The sequence below is a fragment of the Cynocephalus volans genome, chromosome 3 (genome assembly GCF_027409185.1).
Source record: "Cynocephalus volans isolate mCynVol1 chromosome 3, mCynVol1.pri, whole genome shotgun sequence".
Taxonomy (NCBI): domain Eukaryota; kingdom Metazoa; phylum Chordata; class Mammalia; order Dermoptera; family Cynocephalidae; genus Cynocephalus; species Cynocephalus volans.
In genome coordinates this window covers 172,670,843-172,687,530 of record NC_084462.1, presented here as the reverse complement: position 1 = coordinate 172,687,530, position 16,688 = coordinate 172,670,843, and the positions used below count along the sequence as shown (strand labels likewise).

The window sequence follows — 16,688 nt, the reverse complement described above, 5'->3', positions numbered from 1 at the left end:
GCGCTGCCCAGCCCGCCCCGAGGGGCTCACAGGGACCGGCCGGTCGGGCGCCACCGCGCCTCAGTCCCAGACGGACGACTCCGCCTTCCCCGCCCCGCGCCCCAGCGCCTCCCGCGGCGGCCCAGCCCCAGCGCCCCCACGCGCAGGCACTGTCCCTTACCCTCGGGGACGCCCCGCGCCGCGCTGGGCAGAGCCTCGGTTCCACAGCCTCAGAGACACCGAGGGACACTCACCCCGGAGGCTCCTCCCGCCAGTGCTGCTGCTGCTGCCGCCACTGGGACTGCTGCCATCGCCCCCGCCGCCGCCACCACCAGCACCGCCGTCCGCACCGGCGCCAGCACCCCCGGCCATCCTCTTCCTGCCGCCGCTGCTCTCTCCTCTCCTGTCAGCGGCTCAGGCTCCGGGACTGCTCCAGGTTCCCCTCGCCGCCATTTTGACTCCTAGAGGGAGCAGGAGGGGCTCGACTCGGCGTGGCCCTGGGGCGCCTGCGCGGCGCTGCGGAGCTGGCCCGGACCTCCGCCCCGCCCCCGCCGTCGCCCCGCCTGGGGTCACGTGGCCCGACGTCGGCGCGCGCGTCGGGGCGGACCGGGAAGGCGCGTTCGCGGGAAACGGGAGCTGCGGGAGCCGGGTGCGCGCGCAGTCTTCCTGCTAGTCGCTTGAGAGCTGTGCGTCGGGTTGCTCGGAGCTTAGAGTTTGTTGCAGCATCCTGCTTATTCCAGGGAATTGTGACACATTACTAAACGTATCAGAATGGAACCGTAATAACTACACCAAGGGACGACTAGTTCTTCCAGTTCATGTTTCCGCTCGGCGCCGGCCTCCCGCCACTGAGTGCACACCAGGCGTCGCTCTGTAAGAACTGCGCTTCCGCGGGAAAGTCTTTTCTGACAGTCCCGGCCTTTCGGTGCCTCCTTGGCAGTGTGTCTTAAGCACTTGTCTGCGTGGTGCTCTTACAGCCACTACCTTCCTAGTCTTATAGTAGGTTTGCAAAAAATCTTAGAGACACTTAAGTTTCCCTCAACAAGATAACCCCATAAACAAAGGACAAGACTGATGGAAGCACAATCGCCACGTGAAAGAGCCAAGTCGCTCTCCCCTAGATACCCCTTGTTTGGGAGTTCGCAATAATTTCAGCGATGCGATGACAAAAGCACTTTATATTATTTGTGGAGCACCGTATAGTTTCAAAACACCGTTAAATACATGGTTTCGTTTGAACGCCGAAACCACCCTTTGAGGTAGTCGGGACAGTTATTATTACGGCCGATTTACAGCTAGGGAAACAGGCTCAGAAATAACTAAGTTGTTTGTTCAGGCAGCATTAACAAGTGGGCAAGCCCAGACTAGAATCCAGGCATCCTGACCCTGGTCACCAGGCACCATTACACTTCATTGTCTTCTGATAGGCCTTAGCAATACAAGATGTATTTGTCTTCTGGAAATTTACTTAAAAGCATTTGCATTTTCAGTCTCTACCCACTCTGAGAAACAAGTTTTCTGTCATAACTTCTTTTTTGTCGTTGCTTTTAAACCACCTCTAAGTTTCAAAGGATAAGAGCAATTTGAAATTTTGTGATGTATCTTACCATCTTGATCCTTTATTGTTTTATACATTTTGTATTCGGTTGGAAGGTTTAAATTTGTTTAGGCATTCTTCCATGGAAGGACTTTATCTCTTTGCTTTTCTCTGGTCTTACTTCAGACTTGTTATAATTTCCTTGTACTCGTTCATCACCTCCTTACTTCCTTGAAAAGGTATTTTTTTTCCAATTTATGTTGCTTCATTTTTTTACCCTTTCACTGCATGTGTTTTCCCTACCCCAATCCTTGAAGATTTGGAGATTGTAGCCGAGATTGCAATAGTCCCTAGTCCTAAAAAAGAATCCCCTCTAGCCGGTAAGGTTCTCTTCAACTGAGCACACAGCTGTGGACAATGGTCAAGAAGCCCTTGGAAAAGTGAGAAAATACAAAAGAGATAGGTCCATCCAGTTGGAGCCAGTAATTGGCTCTGAGGGCCCACCTCCTACTCTCCTGCATTGTTCTACTTCCCCTAAATGCATAACTGAACCTTATCTACATTGAAGCCACCTACCATTATTTTTAATTAGTATTTTACCTTTGTCTTCATCAGCTAAATGCTGCATTGACTGAAAGAGCTATTACATGCAAACTAAAAATTCCATTGTCTACATCACTTCTTGATAATTTATCAAAATGTTAAGTGATGTCAATCCCCCCTGATCAGTGTACACTTTCTCATTGATTCTGAATCTTCATTACTTGACTTTGGTTATCTTTCCTAGCTACAATTTAAAAAACAAAAGTAAAATGGTATCAACAACAATACATTCCAATTTGAGTTTAACGCCATTTTTCTAAGAAGCTTTGATGTGGAAATTTGTCAAAGTCTTTTTGAAAAGCCAAGTAAGATCTGCCGGTTCCACTTTGTCCTTTTGTCTATCTGCACATTTGTAGAACTCTACTAGACAATTTGGGTCTAGAAACCATGCATACATGTTCCATGATTCTTTCTACCCTTTAATTCACCCACTTTGCACTTTTTCTTTTTCTCTGACTGGTAAGGGGATTGCAACCCTTGGCACAGTGTAGTCTGCACCACGCTCAGCCAGTGAGTGCACTGGCCATCCCTATACAGGATCTGAACCCGCGGCCTCGGCGCTACCAGCGCCACACTCTCCCAAGTGAGCCATGGGGCCAGCCCCACTTTGCACTTTTGAGATACTGAATTAACTCAGTTTACAAGTTTATCAGAATTTAGGTTAATCTATTTCAGTTCAGTCCAACACATTTTTTAAAGCATCTAATACCAAGTGCCAAGCACAGTGCTAGATGCTAGGGGTAAAAAATAGATGGATCTTTGCCCTTGAGGAGCTTTGAATCTAAATAGGAAGATGGAGTAAAAAAAATTTTTTTTAAAAAGGCTAGTGCTGAGATGGTATTCAGTAGTGGCGAAGAGCAGTGGTTCTAGAGTCTGAGTGGGCATGTGACACAAGCAGGCCAATCAGAACCTTTCTGGAAATTTCTGCCAGGTTGTCAGAGGAGATGTTCTCTCTCATTCTATTTCTCTGGAATTATGACCTTAAAGGACAGTGTAAATCATCTTCCTCAGCTAAGAGGAGAAAGGCATGTGCAGTAAGAAAGAAGGAAGACCGTAAACAGAAGGAAACAGAGAAACTGAGAAAAAGGGAAGCCATGACATCATTTGAACACCTGGGCCTCGCTGTGCCTGAAACCAATGCATCCCTGGTCTTTTCATTTTTAGGAGCCATTAAGTTGCCCTAACTCCTCTTTTTATTTTAAGCTAGTTGGAAGTGGGTAAAAACAGTGGATTTCTGTTGCTTGCAGTCAAGAATCCTGATTCATGTTCTGTTCCTGTCTTTGCTCACTCCATCAGCACCATCCGCCTGCTCATCTAAGCAGAAAACCTGAGTCTTCTACATCTAACTGTGTATTCCACTTTCTGTCTCTCCAGTCTTTTCCTTCTTTTGTACCCCCTTTTCTACTATACGTAACCATCCACTGAAGCCCCTTCCCAGGCTCATTTTCCTGGGAATACAGTATGGAAGCTGGATTTTTGAAATCATGAAGAAAAGACAAATTTTATTTCCTCCTATTGCTTTGCATATAGTGATACTATTTCCATGCATTTTTAAAAACTTCCTGGAGCATAAAAGGTGAAGAGGACTGAAAATACATGTGCCCAGGACATGATAGTACCTTGTAGATGCTTAATAAATTAAATAATTAATGAGTGTTTATTAATTATTGAATTAATAACTAAAAAATAAAGCTTTTAAAAAATACTTTTGGGGAATATTTTCATTGGAGAAAAGAGACTTTGTAAGCAAGGCACAAAAAACATTAACTGTATAGACAAGATTCATGGATTCAACCACATTTAAAATACGAACTTCAGTTCATCAAATTATGCAATAAAGAAAGTAAAAAGATAAGCCACACAGTAGAAAAAGATATTGCAATACATAAAGCCAAAAAAGAGCTGATATCTAGCATTTCAAGAATTCCTACAATTCAGTAAGAAAAAGACAACCCAGTAGAAAGTGGCAAAAAATTTGAAAAATTAGGAAATCCAAATGAAGCATATGAAAAGGTGCTCAACCATGTTAGTATAAGGGAATTACACATTAGCGCCACAGTAAGATAACACTATTATTGATATATCAGATTGGTTAAAAAAAAAAAAGGCGATTCCAAGTGTGTTGATAAGGTCATGGATTAATATGAGGGGTCTTCAAAAGGCTTATGGAAAATACATATTATAAAAGAAAACTATGCATAGATTTCAACTTTTGTGCACCAAAATAAGCTCCTACTAACTTGTTAGAATATGTCTGAACAGGACCTAGTTTGAGGCACTAAGGATACCATTGGTTTGACAAGAGCCTCTATAAGAGCAACGTGAATTCTGCTAAAATTGAAGCAAGAACAAACATCAAATTTATGGTGAAGTGTGGGTGGGAGAATGGTGAAATAATTGATGCTTTAAGAAAAGTTTATGGGGGTAATGCCCTTCCAAATCAGAAGTTTACAAATGGATAACTTGTTTTAAGAAGGGATGAGACATTTTTGAAGATGAAGCCCACAGTGGCAGGCTATCCACATCAATTTGCATTGAAAAAATTAACCTTTTTTATGCCCTAATTGAAGAGGACAGAAAATTAACAGCAGAAACAACATCAATACCATGGACATTTCAATGGGTTCAGCTTATACAATTCTGACTGAAAAATTACAGCTGAGCAAACTTTCTGTTTCCTGGATGCCAAAACTGTTGTGCCCATATTAGCTGCAGACAGGAACAGAGCTTTCAATGGAAATATTAAACAAGTGGAATCAAAATACTGAAGCATTTCTTTGAAGAATTATAACAGGAGATGAAACATGGCTTTACCAGTAGGGTCTTGAAGACAAAGCACAATCAAAGCCATGGCTATCAAGAGGTAGAAGTGGTCCAGTCAAGGCAAAAATGGACTCTTCAAAAGCAAAGGTCATGGCAACAGTTTTTTGGGATGCTCAAGGCATTTTGCTTTTTGACTTTCTGGAGGGTCAAAGAATGATAACATCTGCTTATTGTGGTCAAGAGCCAGGATGTGGTGAAATGTTTGTTAGGACTTCTGCAAAAGAAAATTTTTCTTCCAAAGAACATGATGGAAGAGACTCTTTTCCACAGAATATAACCAAAAATTACGTAGCCATAGGCTCTCATCTTGCTACCCGAGGGGAGCCTGCCTTAAGGTAAAGCTGATTTGGCAAAAGTCAGAGCAAGGGAACCAAAAGAAAAGGAGTCCCTGGTGATAGATCACCAGAGATACTTAATCAAGCTGAGTCTGAAATCAGTCCTACCTCTGGACTTCTCAATTATGGCCTTTTCAGTTTTGTTAATTAGATTTTCTGTAACATTTATCAAAGTAATTTTAACTAATACACTATCTCATTTAATTTCCATATCTACATTCTACAAGAAATATTATCAGCACCACACTCTCCCGAGTGAGCCACGGGCCGGCCCTACAAGAAATATTATTATACTGTACTTATTTTGTTTTCCTGAGGCTAGGGGGCCAGTAAATAATAGTGCTGGAATCTGATCTTTGACCTTTAGCTCAGACTGCCAACCTCTTTTCACTTCAGCATAGTAGAAACCCATTGAAGAATTTATGGATGTAGTTCAGGAAAGGAAGAGGAGTGTCAAATTTAAAAACAAAAAGGTGATGTCAGAAAAATGAAAATTGTTTTCATCATATGTAATTTTTTAAAGAAAGAACTGATTGAAAAAAATAATACTGCACATCTAAAAATGAGTGAACTTGGAACACCAAGATTGTCTTTTGAGCTGCCTAAGGTCACTTCCTCCTCAAAATTCTTTGTAATGATGGACCACAGTTTTTGTTGGATCTTCTTATATTGCTATTGTACTTGTAATTCAAGCAAATTACTGTTGTTTCCAGTTGCATAACTTGAATGTTTTTCCACCTTTGCTGCTCTTCTCCTCTTCTCACTTGCTTAGTCTAAGTTCCTCTGTCATTGAGGTCATGCAGTTGTAAAGATAGACACAAATAGAGAGTCACTTCATTCCTCAAAGACCTTTGGTCCTTGAACAGCAATTAAATGTGTTTTTCTAGAGAGAGAATACAAGATATTTGGGCCTGAGGTAATGCAGTTGTAATCCATTATATAATTTTCTAGAACTCTAACACCAGTTTATTTAGAACATTGAACTTTTATAAAAATCACATTAAAAAGAAGGAAGTGGGTGAGAGTGTCTCTTATTCATTGTATACATACAACTCAAAAAGCCTGATCTCTAGGCTATAGCTGTAATTATGCCCTTTTATATAACTGTAGAAGGAAGGTCTTGCATTGTGGGTCACTGAGAATACATTGAATCTGGGCCCACTAAACCCTTTATTGAAAATTGTAGAGGTTTGAGTTAACAATGCTAGTGTATTGTGACTTGGAGAAATTAAACTGAGGAAGTTTGTTTGTACTGGTAATTTGAGCAGCTAAAAGCTGTCTCCTGGGGTGGGGGTGGGCAGCAGGAAACTTAACTGTATTGTGGCTGAAGTTGGAGTCAGATTTACTGACACTGTCAAAAGTAATTTAATGTTTTTGTCACAGAGAAAGACCTAAAATGCTTGATTCTCACATCAGCTGCACTGTGTTCTAAACTTCTCAAGATTAGGATTAATTTAGCCAGGCTCTTCTGTTAAGGAGCTCTTTCTTAGTTTACATCAGTATTTTTGTTACTTTTTTTTGTCTTTTTGTGACCGGCCGTACCGCTCTCAGCCAGTGAGCGCACCGGCCGACCTTATATGGGATCCGAACCCGCGGTGGGAGCACTGCTGTGCTCCCAGCGCCGCACTCTCCCGAGTGCGCCAGGGGGTTGGCCCAGTATTTTTGTTACTTTTAAAAAATTAAATATGGGGTAATACCATGAAGAAAAAAGATTAATATAGTCTTCATTAAGACTTTCTTGTTGTACATGATAGAAATCTACCTCCAACTACTTTATACCAAAAGCAGGGTTTATCATAAAGAATGACCTGGAACTCAAGGACAGTAAAGCATCCTAACTTCTAAACAGTGAGAACCATGGATTTGAAAGTGATCAGGGTGTTCCCTCTGGCTCTTATCTCTGATTCTTCCAACACCTTGGCTTTATTTATTTATTAATTTTTTTTGCGGTTGGCTGGTACAGGGATTAAACCCTGGACCTTGGTGTTATCATCACCACACTGTAACCAGCTGAGCTAACTGGCCAGCCCTTGGCTTCATTATTAACTCACCGTGGAGGGGCTTTCTCCATATGTAGAAAAAAAACATGGCTACCAAGTCATACCATCCATCCCAACAAATAGACTGGGTTCTGGTGCCTCTGGTTCCTGGCATAACATCCCTTGAGAAAGGTCTTTGGCTCAATATTTGAGTCAAAAGCTCAACCTTAGACCAATCAACTGTGGCCAGGAAATGGGGCGATGCTGCACTAAACCAGTGCTTACAGAACTAGTGTAACTCAGAGGTGCTCAAATTATTATCTGGAGATTCCTAGGCAAAATTAGAGTTTAGCAGGTTTGACTGGGGCAGGATGAGCAAAAGGGAGAGTGAAAACAAGGAGGTGAGGATAGGGAGGTGGCCACAGTTCATGCAGGACCTTGGTCGGTTAGGGTAAGAATTTTAAAAAACTGATTGCAATTAATTTTTATAGTGTATTATTTTTAGCCAGATATATACAAATTTATATCATTTCAATCCACTGAAGGCATGAATAGAGCAAAAGGTGGAGGAAGGAGGAATTTAGCCTTTTTTTCCTGCCTTACTGCTTGAACTGGAACATATGTCATCTTCTCTGGCCCTCAGGCTGGGATTTACATCATTAGTTCCCTGATTCTCAGGCCTTTAGACTTGGATTGAACTACACTACCAGCTCTCCTTGGTCTCTAGCTTGCAGATGGCAGATTGTGGGACTTCTAAATGTCCATCATCATGTGAGTCAATTTCTCATAGTAATCTCCTTTTATATACATATATAAATACATCCTATTTATTCTCTTTCTCTGGAGAACCCTGACTAATACAACCTCTCACCCATATTTTTGTTCTCTACAGAGCAGGGTGATCATTGGAAAATGGAAATCAGTCACATTGTCCCTGCTTTATAAGGCTAGAGCCTGTAGTGCCTTTCCACGATATTTAGTAAACTCCAATGATTCAAGTGGGGCATCCGCTTTAAGATAGAAAAAGGAGCTCAAGTGTTTATCAATACTTCTTTGTGAACATCCATTATATTCTCAGTAAAGAAGTACAAGAGGAAATGAATCCACGAGTGAAATGAGAAACGAAGCAGTGTGGCTACATCAGCAGATCAAAGGTTTTGGTGAACTTCTCTAAGACTGAAGGTAGAGAGTTCATATTGGTGGGTAAAGCAGAGAACAAGGAGCCACAGCTCTGAGCACACAGAGGCTGAAGGGCACAAGATACTTTCCACAGCAGAGCCTCTCCTTCTTGTAAATTGATACCTACAAAGACCTGGAATGGGAGGAAAGCACAAGTTCAAGGTAACTGATGGAAGAGCAGTCAATGGAAAGACTGTATGGGTCAGCTGTTCTTCCTTTCCTCCCCAAACCTTGTGCATATTTTGCAGTGTTTGTCCTAAGCTGAAGCTAAATTCTTCTAATGAAACTGAGTTATTTCCTGGGATGGCAGAAAAGCAGTTGGGAAGCCTTGAGTAGAACCACAGTCACTTTGGCATAGGGGGTGAAGGAGGATGCCTTCCTGCCTGCCAGTTGACATACTCAGCCCACAGACATAGAACATGTAATCAGTATTTTCATTGTGGGGAAAGACTGGTAATTGCTATAGACTGAATGTTTGTGTCTCCCAACCCCTCAAATTCATATGTTGAAATCTTAACCCTTAGTGTGATGGTATTTGGAGGTGGAACCTTTGGGAGGTGATGAGATCACAAGGGCAGAGCCCTCATGAATGAGATTGATAAAAGAGGCCCCAGAGAGCTGCCTTGTCCCTTCCACCATGTGAGGGCACGGCGAGAAGGCAGCTGTTTATGAGTGAAGAAGCAGGCCCTCACCAGACACCAAATCTGCTGGCATCTTGATCTTGGACTTCCCAGCTTCCAGAACTGTTAAAAATAAATTTCTGTTGTTAATAAGCCACTCAGTCTATGGTATTCTAACAGCTTGAATGGAGTAAGATAGTAATCAAAAAGAACCCAAGTAATTCACCTGATTCCTCATATTCATAAATGTGAAAGGACAACCAAAGGTCATAAGACAGCTGAGCAAAAATCATAAGGCCAAAATGAATAAATAGAATTTGCTCTTTTCAACCTAAATAACAGAGAGAGATTCTCCAAACATAATAAGTTTATTCTGGAATGAGCATTGCAATGGAAATATGCATGGGCACATTCAGGGAGGCAAAGGAAGACAGGGGTTTTAAAGGTAAAATGAGGGGGGTCACACAAGTAATTTTAAACAATTATCCTTGGCTACAAGGATCAATAGGAAGCATAGTGTCAATCCAAGTTTGGATGGGGAGTTGCTAGGCAGACATCCTTGCAGAAGTATTTTTTGCATAAGACTGCAGTGGCCTTTGTGCAAGATTGTGGTTTTGGCAGAGTCTTTTGTGATAGTTCTTGTTATCAGGCAATCACACTCCCTTCATGACCTTCCTTGGCTCCATTTTGTCAGGGTTTGACACAAGTGATTCCATTTTGTTTCTGACAACTTTCACAGGTAGTTCATAGAAGAGAGGAGAACTTTAAAAAGTTCAAATTAATATTCTGAGAGAAATTTGAGGTGATAGTGCATCTATAAAATACTAACAGGTGACTCTTCTGAAAGCAAAAAAATGGTAAGTTTTAAAAATATAATTCTAAAGTGAGAAAATCAAGATAAAGGCTAGAAGAAAAAGCCAAGGAAACTTCCTAGAATGTAAAACAAGGGACAAAAAGATGAAAAGTGAGAGAAAAGTTGAAAGACATAGATGACTTACTAAGAAGGGCCAACATCCATCTAATAGGAGTTTCAGATTGAGAAGAGCGAAAATAGAGAGAAGGAAATAAATAATAGAAGTAGATCTCCTAGAGGATACGGTGAAGGAATCACAACTATATTAGCATTACACTTATTAGTTCACTAGATGCTAGAAAACAAGGGAACAATGCCTTTTTTTTTAATTCCCAAGGGACAGTGATTTTGAGCCTAATATTCTATAGTCAGCCAAATTAGTGTTTATGTACAGAGCAAAATATCTTCTTTTCCCCCTAAGTTTTCAAGGACTGAGGAAATTTATAACTCACAGACACTTCCTGAAAGAACTGCTGAAGGGTGTACTACAACAAAATGAAATAGGAGTAACAGATGCAGAAACAGCACAATCAAAAGAAGTCTTAGAATGCTACTTGTGCAACAAGCCCCAAAAAGAAACAGTATGAAGAAACGGGATCATCTTAGTGAGTAGATAAAAGTTTATTATAGTATTAAAATTTAAAATCACAATATATTTGATTTTTCCTTTAAGAGATACAAGTTTAATGACATGTTTATATCAACTTCTCTACTGGGTCTACACAGTCTATTTGATCCTGCCATGAATAATTTTTACATCATCAGCACACTACAAATACTCGTCCTTGGTTTTCTATGTTAAGAACTAACCGAGACACAATTTATAGAAGATTTAATTAACATAAGAGAACAAAGTATAAGTGCTATAAACTCCCCAATGACAAGCAACAGTAAGCTGAGAGGTATATATAGGTGGGGAAGAAGACAAAGGGAAGTAAGTGCAGGGGTGCTGAATCCCTCATCTTACCCAGCAGAAAATCAAGAGCTACTGAGAGTGGGTGGGAAGGGAGTTTGGGAAGGGGTAGGAAGCTGGGCCTAGTTGGATGTGGGAGAGAAGGGGGCGGGTCCAGGCTGGGAGGGAGTATAGGGGGCTGAGCGGAAGGGCGGGGCAGAGCAGTGGTTGCTGAGCGGAAGGGGCGGGGCGAGGGCGGGGCTTAGCGGGGGGTGGAGAGAAGGGTGCCCTCTCGTGGCCGGGGCGCCTGCGCAAACCATCCGCCTTGGTGTCGCCCGCCTCGCCTGGGTTCGCCTCGCCTCGCCGGTGCTGTCCATTCAGCCCACACTACGCTTTGTCTCACTTGACGCGCCATGCCTCGCCTGTTCGTGGTCTGCCCGCGCCGCCACCGCCGCCGCGTGACCCTGCTCCGCCTGCAGCGCGGCCGCCGCCTCACCCACTCGGAGCCCTGGCGCCCGCGTCCCGCGTTGCCCGCGGTGAGTTGGGGCCCACTCACCAGAGAGGCGCGGACGGGGCGGGCGGGAAGCGCTGGCCTAGGCCGGGGGCGCCCTGACGGGCGGGGAATAGGGAGCGGAGGGCGCAGGGCGCGCGTGGAGGGGCTTCTTGGCTGGGCCGCCTTTGGAGGGAGCCCAGGGGAAAGGAAGCCGGGGACCCTGAGGAGCGCGTGAGCACGAAGACCGAGGGGTAGAGCCATTGTTGCACCGAAGGTTAGTTTACCACGTTCGAATGCACACTTCATTGTGAAGATCTCGCATTGTCCCCGAAACGGTGGAAATCCGTGAGGAGAATTTTAATTCTTTTTTTTTTTTTTTTGGCGCCTGACCGGTACGGGGTCCGAACTCGTGACCTTGATGTTATAAGGCTGCACTCTAGGCAGCTGAGCTTACCGGCCAGCCCCTCATTCAAACTTCAGTTAGGTGTTCAAGAGATTTCCAATATAATTTTCTAATGTACTTAAAAAATAAACAAACACAAACAAATATAGAAATAAAGTTAGATCATCCATGAACTGAATTCCTTCATTTTAGGTTTCACCAGGCCCCCGTTTCTAGGGCGACTGCCGAATTCCTCAGACCGTTTTAGGCAATGCTAGGCAGTGAGTCGGTGGTTCGGGAAGCCATCTTCGTTACCAGCGCTTTCCATCTTCTGTTCCAGGAAATCACTGTTGGAATTGTGGTGATTTTTACGACCTTCTTAACACCGGCTGCTTATGTGCTGAGCAACCTGAGCCAGTTCAGAAGAGAGTAGACGGAAGATGCTGAGCAGCTATTAATGTCCAGAAGGCTTCCAGACAAACCTGTGGCTTCTTTCAATGAGCAAAAGTGCTTAGTTGGGTTAATGAGGCAACCACTGTGGGTATTCAGCTTCATAACCATATGTTTATGGTAAATTTTCGTACTTTTCCAGTACTATGCATTATATAGATGTATAGTCAAAAAATGTTCTGCTTGCCTGTTAAATAAAATCGAAACACTTACTGATGCTTGGTGTTATGTGTGATCAGAGATTATTTTTTAAACTTCCCGAAAGCTGATGAAAATTTACTGATGAAAAATACAATAAGAATTGCTATGCGGTCACACTGAGTGACTCAGGGAATGACATCCAGTGTTATTTTATGGGAGTGAATGCTTGTATCTAGTGACATTAACCTTAAAAGATTAGATGTGTAGCTGTGAGCTAATAAGTTTAGCTAAATGGTTTTTATGTTCTATTAGTATTGCCACACCATGCTTTACTATTTGCTGTGAGAAATACAACTTTTCAAAAATTTATCTTTGCCTCTTTAAATTCCTACATTTCACAATTTGGTGAGTAAGTACATGCGTACTTTATTTGTACTGCTCCTAGTTTAATGGTTTTGTTATTCTCTCTTAGTCATCTTTCAGATTTGAAGAATCATATATACCTTTGAATTTTAGCTCATTCTTACAATTATGCTGTGATCGCAGACAGTGTAGTTCAACTCTGAGCTCAGTTACCTTTTCTCCGTAGTAGGGATTTAAAATTGCTGTCTTGAAGGGATGTTGTGGGAATAAAACATTGAACAAAGATATAATATCTCCTGGCATAGTGCCTGAAACAGTAGTCAATAAATATGTTATTATTAAGAGGATATACAAGTTTGCTAGTATTCATTCATTCAGCAAATATTCACTGCATTCCTATGATGTGCTGGGTATTATCTGAGGTCAATAAACCAAAAATAGACCTCTGCCCTTGTTGGGCTTGCAGATTTTAGAGGACTTATATTTTGTACTTTAATATTATTATTCTATCTCAAAATTTGGATTGGTGTATTACTCAAGGTTCTCCAGAGAAACAGAACCAGTAGGGTATGTGGGTGGGAGTGTGTGTGTGTGTGTGAGAGAGAGTTTGGTTTATTTTAAGGAGTTGGCTCATGTGGTGTGGAAGCTGTCAAGTCCAAAATCTGCAGGGTAGGCCAGCAGACTGAAGACACAGTAGAGAGTTGGAGTTAAAGTCTAAAGGCAGTCTGTTGGCAGAATTCTCTCTTGGAGGAGGTCAGTCTTTTTCTTAAGGCCTTCAAGTGGTTAAGTGAGGCCTACCCACATTATGGAGGGCAACCTGCTTTTCTAGAGTCTACCGATGTAAATGTTATCTCTTTCAGCCTTCACAGAAGCATCTAGAAAAGCATTTGACCAACTTGGCCCAGCCAAGTTGACGCATAAAATTAACCACAATTGGGTAAAATAATTTTTCAGAGAGAGAGAGAGATTGTGGAAAGTTTAGTGATACTCCTAAAATGTAAAGTATGAGTACAGTGGCTAATCAAAATTTTACCAATTTTTTGGTTTTTTTTGGCTGGCTCTTGGATCCCAACAATTATACCGATTTGTTAAGATCTACTTTCCCTGTTCACTGGTGGCAGACCTGCTCTTAGGCCCTTTAAATGGACTCTGGCCTCAAACCTGCTCTTCCTGTGCACATTCATTTACTCATTCATTCAATATTTGAGCATCTCCTGTGCACTCTACACTGTGCTAGGTACTAGGTATATACTAAGGAACCAAATAGATAAAGTCTCTGCCCTAACTTAATCTAGAGGGGGAGATGGACAAACATGGAACCTTAAATACATGATCATAAACAGAGTATGATGAATAACCAGGGTACCTAATGTAAATTGGGGGAGGGGAGAGTCATTGAAGATTTGTTTGCTAACATGATGTTTAAGTTGAGATCTGAAAGACAAATAGATGAAGAGTGGGAGAAAGAAACTAAAACTTCAGACAGAAGGGAGAAAGAAACTAAAACTTCAGACAGAAGGAACATAAACCATAAGACCCCATGGGAGCCAATATCTTGACATTTTATAGAATTAAAGCTATGTAACCTTAAGGATTTGGGGTAAGAGGGAAAGTGGTGTGAGAATATTTTGATGGAGTAGGTGGGAACCACATCATAGGTGGACTTACAGACCATGTAATGGATGTTTGAAATTTTATTGTAAGTACAATCAGGACCTGATTTTGGAAGACAACCCAAGTTAATGTAAGCTTATGAAAATAAATGTGATAAGTGAATCATGTTTACCTTGAGGCACAAAAGTAAGATAGCATGGTCCCTATTTCAGCTGCCTGTGCCAGAAATTAACATGAAGAGATAATATCCATTCACATGAAGAGATATATCCATATGTTGATGAGATTATATCCATTTTAAGAATAAGCTGGGAGTCAGCCTTGACTGTCCTTTTCCTTATTGTAGCTTTAATCTTTATAGTCTAACTGATTTCACATTTTTAACTTCTCTTACATTGACTATCACTTTCCATCCAGCTTCAGCTTCACCTCTTAACAACTCCTAACTGTCCTCTTCACGATGCTGCAGTTATATTTAACTACAGTACTCATATTTTCATGCCCCTATCCTACCAATACATGAACTTTTCAGATTGCCTCCAGCCTTTACATAGAGAGCTACTATCTGTAGCATGCTTTTACCCTTCTTCTTCCCTTTACCTCTCCAATTTCCATTTTGGTTTGGGTAATTTTTACTCACTCCTATTCCTCTCCCCAGTCTCAGATTAAATGTGTCCTTTGGGGTACTCGTCCAGCCCCCATGTTCCCATGACATCCCAGCTTATTCTTAAAATGGATGTAATCTCTTCAATATACTGCCTACTTCTGGTTCGCTCTTCTAGGTTGCACCCTGTGAGGTCCCAACTTAAATCAAAGGAGGTTCACCCATTTGCCTGATTTCTTCCCTCCCTATCCTTCCCCAGTTGACTCTGGACTCCAATCTCTATCCCCCTAGCCCTGAGAGACTGTCAAAAGCACTTCTCAGCCATTTCTTCCAGAATTGACAAAAACAGGACTTACGTCTCTTTTTTTGTTCCTTTTTTTTTTTTTTTTTTTTTGACCAGTAAGGGGATCGCGACACCAGCGCTGCACTCTCCCGAGTGAGCCATGGGGCTGGCCCCCCTTTTGTTTTTTCACTGGAACTATATTTTCTCAAAATGTTGCAAACTAGTTACAGTAAACAGAACGGCATCCATCAAGGAAAACTGTCACTCTGGGCTCCTTTTCGACCACAGCTGCTATGTGGAAGCAACTGCAGTTTTGACTAGCGCCACCTTACCTCTCTGATCTCTTGTATTTCACCAGCTTCGGGCCTGGTAAGTATTCAATATCTTGTAGTTCTTTCTTACCTTCAGGGAGATGTTTGCATATTTTGTTTTACTTGTCTAGTTGCTCAGCAGAAATACTAAGGTAATTCAAACAGTTCGTGGAAATATTTGTTTTATCTTTTAATTCTATTTTTCATGAAATGTTTGAAGTACTCTTATAATGGTCTTACCGACCTCTTCTGCCACTATCAGCAGTGGGAGCACTCTACATGACCTGATTTTCCAGATTTTGATGTATTTAATCTGTTTTTATAATTATGGTAAAAGTAAATGAATGAATGGCTCTCTCTATATAAAATAAACAGAAAATAACCTAAATCAAGGCTTAAAAAATCTTTTAATTGAAGTATAACATACATAGAAGTGCACAAGTTGTAAGTGTATGGTTCAGTGAATTTCACAAAGTTAACCAGCTTTGTTAACCATGTAACCAGCTCAGAGAGCAAGAAATAGAACATTACCAAGATCCAAGAAGACCCCATTGTGCCCCTTTCAGTCATTAGTCCCCTAAAGATAAGCCCTATCCAGACTTCTCTAACAGCATAGATTATTTTTGCCTGTTTGAATTTTAATATAAATGGGCTGACCAGTTAGTTCGGTTGGTTAGAGCATGGTGTAACACCAATGTCAGGGGTTTGGATCCCCATACTGGCCAGCTGCCAAAAAAAAAGGCTAAGATGAGCTTTAATAGAAATGGAATAATGCAGAATGTACTATTAACTCTGACTTCTTTAGCTCAATGTTGTATATTTGAGATTTATTCATATTGTAGTTTAGGTTTTATTCTAATACATTTATTGTAGGTGGGGAAATTTGATCAAGCAGGTGGACTGGGCACATATGTTCCACCTCTAAACAAATCTGGGGAAAACCTTCCTTGTTAATCACAATAGTGAGTGTTTTTGATATGGGGAATTCCAGGCTCAGCTTCAGCATATACAAGGAATGGGAAATGGATCTGGATTAATATTTAGGGGGATTTCATTAGGGAACTATTCTTAGCTGTTTAGCATGTCAACCCCTTATCCTATCAATTAGTGGCATTGACTTTTTTTTAAAATAGCTTCATTGAGATACAATTCACATATCGTACAATTCACTGGCACTGGCTACTTGACTAAAGTTGTAAATGTGGGCACTGGGGCTAATGAGGCTGAGATTTTTTTCCAGGTAGCTG

At 41.7% G+C, this 16,688-nt stretch overlaps 1 protein-coding gene and 1 non-coding gene across 5 annotated transcripts in view; both read right to left on the bottom strand.

Moving 5' to 3' along the window:
* Nucleotides 1-423, bottom strand: part of BTBD7 (BTB domain containing 7) — an 86,855-nt gene extending 86,432 nt beyond the window's left edge. For 3 of the 4 annotated variants that reach the window (XM_063089863.1, XM_063089866.1, XM_063089865.1), the window contains exon 1: nucleotides 234-423. The gene's annotated coding sequence lies outside the window, so the exon portion shown is untranslated. The other variant, XM_063089864.1, reaches the window with a different exon arrangement.
* Nucleotides 424-15,323: 14,900 nt separating this feature from the next.
* Nucleotides 15,324-15,458, bottom strand: LOC134374394 (small nucleolar RNA SNORA16B/SNORA16A family). The gene has a single exon (XR_010023243.1). It is a non-coding gene; the product is annotated as a small nucleolar RNA SNORA16B/SNORA16A family (small nucleolar RNA).
* Between the last annotated feature and the right edge of the window lie 1,230 nt (nucleotides 15,459-16,688).